The following is an 8,691-nucleotide window of genomic DNA, read 5'->3' as shown; positions in this document are numbered from 1 at the left end:
AAAGGGACCTGAGGGGCAACTTTTTCACCCAGTGGGTGGTGTGTATGTGGAACGAGCTGCCAGGGGAAGTGGGTGAGGCAGGTACATTAACAACATTCAAAAGAAATTTGGATAAGGACAGGGATAGGAGGGGTTTAAGGATTTGGGCCAATGCAGGCAAATGGGACTATTTGGTGGGCACCCTGGTTGGCATGGATGAGTTGGGCCGAAGGGCCTGTTTCCATACTGTAGGGCTCTATCACTCTAGTCTCCAAAATGGGACTGAAACCTTGCAGCCATCAGTTGAGGAGCAAGCATGATCCCATTAAACCACAGTAGTCAGTAGTGACTTAATAGAGGTGTACGTGATAAGAGGCATAGATCGAGTGGACGGTCAGACTTTTTCCCTAGGGTGACAATGGCTAACACGAGGGGACATAATTTTAAGGTGATTGGAGGAAGGTATAAGGGGGATGTCAGGGGTAAGTTTTTTACACAGAGAGTGGTGGGTGTGTGGAACACACTGCCGGCAGAGGTTGTGGGGGCAGATACATTAGGGACATTTAAGAGACTCAGATAGACACATGAATGATAGAGAAATGGGGGGCTATGTGGGAGGGAAGGGTTAGATAGATCTTAAAGCAGGATAAAATGTCAGCACAACATTGCGGGCCAAAGGGCCTGTACTATGCTGTAGTGTTGTGCTTGAACATAGAACGTACAACTGCAGACTCACGGGACAGGGTTGTCAGTTGTCCATAAGGCCCATGAGCAGAATAACCTGGGTTCCTGGCTCAGTGCTTGGTTCAAATGGCATAAAGTTAATTCATTTGCAGAAATAGAGTTTGTCCTGTTTTATCTTGTGGAGACCCTGAGGGAGACTATGCTGGCCATTGGTCCATTGGACTCCATCCCCCTCCCCCTCCACCTCCACCCCCACCCCCCAGCCATTCTCTGTCCCCTGTACACATCATCGCTCATATGTCCATCAACACCCCTTTTATCTTTTTGCCACTTACCTACACTGGGGGCAATTTACAGTGGTCAATACCCCCACTGACCTACATGCCTTTGGGGTGTGGGGGGAAACCCACGCAGTCACAGAGAAAACGTGCAAACTCCACACAGACAGCACCCGAGGCTGGGATTGAACCCAGGGCTGGGAGGCAACAATGCCACTGAGGCATGGAGTCAAGCAGCATGGAAACAGGCCCTTCGGCCCAACTGGTCCATGCCAACCAAGATTCCCATCTAAACCGGTGTCACTTGTTTTAACACAGTCATCAAACAGCTCAATAACTTCAGAATTTGTCACCTCATTTGAAACAGTCCTTACACAATGTCTAAAGAAAGAAAATTAAGCATCCTTTAAAGACTGTTGGATGGTGAAAGTAATTTAAAATAATTTGGTTATGTCTGTAAACGTCCACGTTTAAGGGGGAGATCAGGTAACAGTGTGAGTGTGTGGTGGGCAGTTTAATTTAACAGCTCCTGTTAACTGAGGCAGCCTGCAACCAGAAACCATTGAATCTCTCCCTCTGTTGAATGTTGGGCTGCTTGGGTTGGTAGAATTCATCAGGGAAACAGATCCAATTTTAAATGTACAGTAATTCTGTGATTTATGATCATTCGTTGTATTAACTTTTGCGGAGATGTGTTTTTACATCATAAACCCTAACCCTAAGGCATGCCTTATCAAAATATTTCAATGAAATTAAGTTAATGAAAATACTTAATGTATAACATCCATGGGCCTTTACTTTGAAGTAAAGCAGAAAAGTTTACCCAGGTAGGCACAAGAGACTGCAGATGCTGGAATCTGGAGCAAAAACCGAGCTACTGGATGAACTCAGCAGGTCAGGCAGCATCTATGGAGGGAAATGGACAATCAACATTTTGGGTCAAGAACCGTTATCTGGACCATTCATCTGGATCTCATCTTGAAACATTGACTGTCCATTTCCCTCTACAGATGCTGCCTGACCAGCAGTTACTTGGGTATTTGGGCCTGTGTTTACACCTCAACCAACAGCTTTAATGTTGGACAGGATCGCTGGTGTTGGCAGAATCTTCAGTCAAAACAGCTCCCATCGCTTGGACACTCCCTTCCTTCTCACATGGGAAGCTGGGCAGCACCTCTCAGTACCCCCACCGTTTGCAGTGGTCCTTGCACAGCTCAAGACCTTGCCAAGGCCAACTTTGCATCGTGCCCGTCAGTAGAAGGTCTGTGGGTGATGGAGCAGCAAAGAAAAGCTGACATTCCACCCGTGGGGAGCTTGCTGCGGACAGCACAGCTGGTAGATCCACTGCCGCATAGCTCCAGCGACCCGGGTACCATCTCGCTCTCTGGCGCTGTCTGTGTGGAGTCTGCACATTCTCTCTGTGACCGCACGGGTTTCCCACAGATGCTCCAGTTTCCCCCCACATCCCAAAGACGTGTGAGTTGGTGGGTCAATTTGCTGCTGTAAATAATCCCTCCTGTTATTTAGTGAGGGGTAGAATCTGAAAGGAGGTGATGAGAAGGTGGGATTAGTGCAAATGGGTGTTTGATGGTCAGTGCAGACTCTGTGGACCGAAGGGCCTGTTATGTTCTGTCTCTATAGCCCTGACTCCAAAATGGTCGTCTCATTTTCTTTTTTACAACCTGGCTCCACTTCAAACACATTTCGTAGTGGAGCTGCTCTGGGATGTGCTGAGGTTGGGAAAGGTGTTGTGCAAAGACAACTCTTTCTTTTGAATCTTTTCCTTTGAAATATCAAGGCAGGTATTGAACCATTTTGAGTTACCTGCACTAATAAAAGGCACAGAGTTAATTTAGCATGACTGTATTAAGTCTTTGCACACGGATAGTTTGTGTCTGAAGCCCATGAGTTCAGTTTAATTATTTAAGAACCTCAAAGACAGGGGCTCATGCAGTCTCCAAAGTTGGCATGGCATCATTAGTCACACAACAGGAAAGCAGACGTCATGGCAACAGAACTGACCTACAGAAATGAGCTGACAACTCTAACCATATTAAAGGAAACATGAATGATAGAGAAATGGGGGGCTATGTGGGAGGGAAGGGTTAGATAGATCTTAGAGCAGGATAAAATGTCAGCGCAACATTGTGGGCCGAAGGGCCTGTACTGTGCTGTAGTGTTCTATGTTCTATGAAACAGTACGTTGGGCTCTTGCACCTACACAGTACAATCTCGCACCTCCTTCATGAGTAAAAAGTTGGGAAGTTATGTCGCAGCTGCACAAACTTTGGTTAGGCCACATCTGGTGTCTTGTGTGCCCTTCTGGTTGTCACACTACAGGAAGGATTGGAGTTTACCCTCCTCAGGCACTTTCCCCTGTATCCGTAGGAGGTGTAGCACCTATCCCTACATCTCCTCCCTCACCACCATCCAGGGACCCAAGCAGCCCTTTCAGGTGAAGCAGAGATTCACCCGCACCTTCTCCAACCTTTAGTGCACTTGGTCTCCTAATGTGTCCTCCTCTACATCGTTGAGACCAAACACAGACTAGGTGCCTGCTTTGCCAAGTACCCTTGCTCTGTCTGCCAAGTGCAGTTGGCTTCATGGCCTGTTTCTCCGCTATAGCTCTATGTAATTCGATATAATCAACCCTGTAAGTGCATCAAATTGTAAGGTGGACTTGCTGTCTTTTTGAATCATACTTTGTAGCTGGCAAAGCAAACACAGAAGACGCACAGGATTCTGAAGTGTTGAATAGGTGCCAACAGCTGGTTCCCCTGGCTGGGGAGTCCATAACCCAGGGTTACAGATCAGGATAAGGTGTTGGCATTTCGGACTGAGATGTGCAGAAATTTCCTCAGTCTGAAGGTTGTGGTTCCAGGGTAGAGAGTTCACCACCTTTTGAGGGAAGAATTTCTCCATATCCCAGCTTTTAATGACTGCTGTCTACATGAACCTTCATTTGAGGCTCTTTAACTTGTGGAAAAATCTCAACATCCACCCTGTCATGCCCTCTTAGGATCTTATCTGTTTCAATCAGATCACCGCTCGTTCTTCTAAATACCAAAGAATACAGATCCAACTTCTTCAGCCACCTGATCAACCAGTTAATATGGTCGAGCATTAAACCACATCAGGGCCTGATCATTAATACCAAATCACCCTGAAAAATAACACCAAAATTCTAAAATTGTATTGCCCTTTCCTGGCAGTCGAAGGGTCTTGCACCTGAAACATTAGCTCTGTTTCCCTCCCCACAGATGCTGCCTGACCTGCTGAGTGTTTCCAGCGCTCTCTGTTTTTGTACAGCTACAGTCACACAGTGGTTCTGTGGCAGGCCCCGAAGGCCAAAGTGATTTAAAGGTGTTCAAATCTGTCCACGTGAGCTGAAAATTTAGATTTAGTTGATGATGTAAACCTGGAATAAGATGTTAGTCTCGATAATGGCATCAATGAAACTACTGGATTGTTGCAAAAATCTATTTGCTGCTCTAATGTTCCTGAGTCATCAAGTCATACAGCACAGAGATAGGTTTTCTGTCCCATTGAGTCTGCACTGACTATCCAGTGCCCATTAACCATTAACGCTACTTCTCCTCACATTGCCATCAAATTCCCCCAGATTATCCTGCACTCTGGGGACAATTTACAGCGGCCAAGTAACCCACCAACCTGCACGTCTTTGGGATGTGGGAAATCTGATGGCAGAGGGGAAGAAGCTGTTCCTGAATCGTTGAGTCTTCAGGGTCCTGTACCTCCTCCCCGATGGTAGTAACGAGAAGAGGGTGTGTCCCGGATGGTCCTTGATGATAGATGCCGCCTTCTTGAGGCACTGCCTCTTGAGATGTCCTCAATGGTAGGGAGGGTTGTGTTTGTTATGTGATGTGGGAGACATTGGCGTGGCCAGAATTAACTGCCCATCTTGAGATGTCCAAGGATGTGGTGGGATCTGCCTTTGTAAACCTTGTAAACCATCAGACCTGCACAAGAGACTGAAGATGCTGGAATCTGGAGCAACAAACAATCTGCTGGAGGGACTCAGTGGGTCGAGCAGCATCTGTGGGGGGGAAGGAATTGTTGATGTTTCGGGTCGAGACCCTGCATCAGGACTCGGATCCTAATGCACAATCCTAACCCTACCTTACCACCAGAACATTACAGCACCACTATGGATGTATTTGATTGTGGGTTTTTTGCTCTGATGTCTTGTTTTTCAGCCTTTGTTTCCTTCACTGTCTTGTATAATTTATGTACAATTCACATCTGTGTGTGGTCTGTACCTACGTGCCTGTGATGCTGCTGCAAGCAAGATTTCATTGTACCTGTACCTCACCGTACTTGTGTACATGACAATAAACTCGGCGACCTGACTTGCTGCAGTGGGAATAGCTGATGCAACAGGGCAGCTGTACTTCAGAGAGAGCGGCAAATCACATTGCCGTTCCAGGACAGGCAAAGATGGTGAATGTCCTTCATGAGGAGGAACAAACTGTTGCTATTGCCAACCTTTACCTGGCAGGTTGTTAAGTTTACATTAACGTTTGTTTGTCATGTTTGTAATGTGCTGTGCTGCTGCTGCTAGAAGTGAACTCTTGTCACATTTACACCCCAGTATACAGGCAATAAACTTAAACTCAAAGGATAATGGGGAGATAAGGACCTACAATTTTACTCTTGAAAGATTTAGTCAACAGGAGGATTTAAATCCATATTTGCCTCTGGTCCAGACAGTGGAGAAATTAGTTCATGTTGGATGAAGTTTAGTGGGGACATGTTTGGCACTCTGTGTATTTTGGAGACACAAGAGATTCTGCAGCTGCTGGAATCTGGAGCAACACACAAAAAGCTGGAGGAACTCAGCGGGTCAGGCAGCATCTGTGGAGGGAAATGGATAGTCAACATTTCGGGTTGAGACCCTTCTACCTCCCCTCTATATTTCAGTCCAGATGAAGGGTCTCGACTCGGAACATTGACTGTCCATTTCCCTCCATGGATGCTGCCTGACTCACCGAGTTCTCCAGCGGTTTGTGTGTTGTTGCGTATCCTGTTTCAGTAACCATGGCTTTGAATTCGGCCAATAATAAAGCACACATCGTGGACCCTGCTCCAGCCAAATGTAAAAACAGATCAACGAGAATCCTATGGAGAGACAGGAGACTGCAGACACTGGAACCTGGAGCAAAGCACAAAGTGCTGGAGGGTCGAGCAGCATCAGGGACAGCTGACGTTTCAGGTCGAGACTGCATCAAGATTGGTGTTCATGGAGGTGAGAAGTCAGGATGAAAATTCCATTGATGTCAAACTAAACCTCAAGGGGTTAGAAGGTCGCCTCTCATTCCACAAAATAACCAAGAACCAATCCATCAGACGAATAACTAAAACCCATAAATTGATTTCAAGACACAACGGAAATCCTCAGAGCAGTGGACAACAAAGGGAAAACTTGCCAACTAGGCGACACAGTCGTGTATACGTCTGTCTGAGCGGGAACTAAACCGAGAACGGTACAGTCTGATGGAAGTTCAGCCCTCTGCCCTGACTATTGAGTGGACCAGTCACTGCCAGCATTGGCCTCAGGACAGCAGAGTATGCAACAACGTCAAAACCTGTGCTGTTGGCATGTTTCCCTCTGCTCCTTGGAGCACACATTGCTCCCAGTAAATGCTCCAGGGCATTACTGAGGGAGTGCTGCAGTGTTGTTCTTCAGCTGAGATGTTAAACTGAAGCCCCTTCAACACCTTCAGGTGGATTTAAGAAATCCCAGCACACTATTGTGGAGAAGAGCAGTTGAGTTCTCCTTGGTGTGCTGTCTATTATTTAACTCTGGGGCAATATCACAGAAGCAGTTTACCTGACGGTTATCACATTCTGCATCTTCTTCCTATGCTGACCCTTGGGATCGGGGATGACTTGCTTCCAACCTGGTTCTGATGAGGAAATGTGGGGACCGCGGATTCTTCCACAGGTGGAGGGAGATGGCAGGATGAGTAGGTGGGGGACATTTGGCCCATTGTGTCTTACTAGCTCTTTGGTAGAGATACTTCATTAGTTAAATCCAGCATGCCCATCTCTGGGTCAAGAGGTTGTGAGTTCAAATCCCAGTTCAGAAACCTAAGCTGCAGTATCGAAGACACTGCCATTCTGACTAGACGTCAGGTAGCTCTGTTACTACCAACATTAGTTTACCTGCAATAACCCCTGAGGTTGAAGGGCTAATGAAGCATCTCAGTGTGCACACATTATCCAAGGAAATGGTGTCGGTTTTAACTTTTTTCAGCTCAATGGAAACCAAGACTGGGCGGCTGGAATATGATGGGAACAGGTCAAGACCCATTCAGCCCATTGAGTTGTTCCCTCATTAAACTAGGTCTTGGGTGGCCCTATCAATAAATGGGATCCCTTCTCAATGAATATATCACAAGAGAAAATGGCACAATAGTTGGGTTTTAGATCCAGATGAGAAAAAGTAGAAGCAATTTATGAAGAAGGGCAGTTACACTGAAGACCACCTGGAGCTCTCACTGTCCAATACATCTAAACCTTCCTCGGGTGCTTTGGGAGGAGCATGTGTCCCTGCACGTGGGTCACATATGAATTATTTTACCAGATCCAACACTCTAGTTTTACCTCAGAGATTCCCAGCTTTCACAACCTCATCAAAAACTCCTCCCAAACCCCACCCTGCCCCACTTCCTGTTCATCATTTCCCACTGCTTGTTGTGCTACAACTATCATTAAATCTCTCCATGGTCTCTCCATCCCCTGTCTCTGTCCTCTCTGTCTCTGTAACCCCCTCCGGCCACTACATCCCTCTCTCTGTAACCCCCTCCGGCCACTACATCCCTCCCTCTGTAACCCCCTCCTGCCCCTACACCCCTCCCTGTCTCTGTAACCCCCTCTGGCCCTACACCCCTCCCTCTGTAACCCCCTCCTGCCCCTACACCCCTCCCTGTCTCTGTAACCCCCTCCGGCCCTACACCCCTCCCTCTGTAACCCCCTCCTGCCCCTACACCCCTCCCTGTCTCTGTAACCCCCTCCGGCTCTACACCCCTCCCTCTGTAACCCCCTCCTGCCCCTACACCCCTCCCTGTCTCTGTAACCCCCTCCGGCCCTACACCCCTCCCTCTAACCCCCTCCTGCCCCTACACCCCTCCCTGTCTCTGTAACCCCCTCCGGCCCTACACCCCTCCCTCTGTAACCCCCTCCTGCCCCTACACCCCTCCCTGTCTCTGTAATCCCCTCCGCCCCCTACACCCCTCCTAGTTCTCAGCTTCTTGCCTTCTGTCCATCTCCAGTTTCCCTCTCCTCTACTGGTGACCAAGCCTTTATCCGTCGAGTTGTGTGCTCTGGAATTCCTATGCTGAACCTCTCCCGCTTGCCACCGCTTCAAGACACTTACCCGTCTCAGATTTTGTTAGATAACCTCCAGTGATGTACCTTGGGATGTTTTACCATGTTAAAGTTCTACACAGTTTAACTTGTTTACTTAACCTCACAAAGAAGGAGGCCATTCGGCCCATCAATTCCATGCCAGCTTCCAGCGGAGTGATCAACTGAGTCCCATTCTCTGTTTCCTGGTCACCCTACACCTCTGCAACTTAGTCTCTCCCAGAAAGCCATCAACTCCCCTTAATTCTTTTCTTTTTGACATTAACTTACATTAAGGGGTAATTTACAGTGGCCAATTAACCTACCAGCCCATCTTTGGGATGTGAGACAACAGCACTAAGTGCTGCACCTCTGTGCTGAA

Source organism: Pristis pectinata, chromosome 15, assembly GCF_009764475.1.
Source record: "Pristis pectinata isolate sPriPec2 chromosome 15, sPriPec2.1.pri, whole genome shotgun sequence".
Classification (NCBI taxonomy): Eukaryota; Metazoa; Chordata; class Chondrichthyes; order Rhinopristiformes; family Pristidae; genus Pristis; species Pristis pectinata.
The sequence above is the reverse complement of the archived record's forward strand: the minus strand, read 5'-3'. Positions refer to the sequence as shown.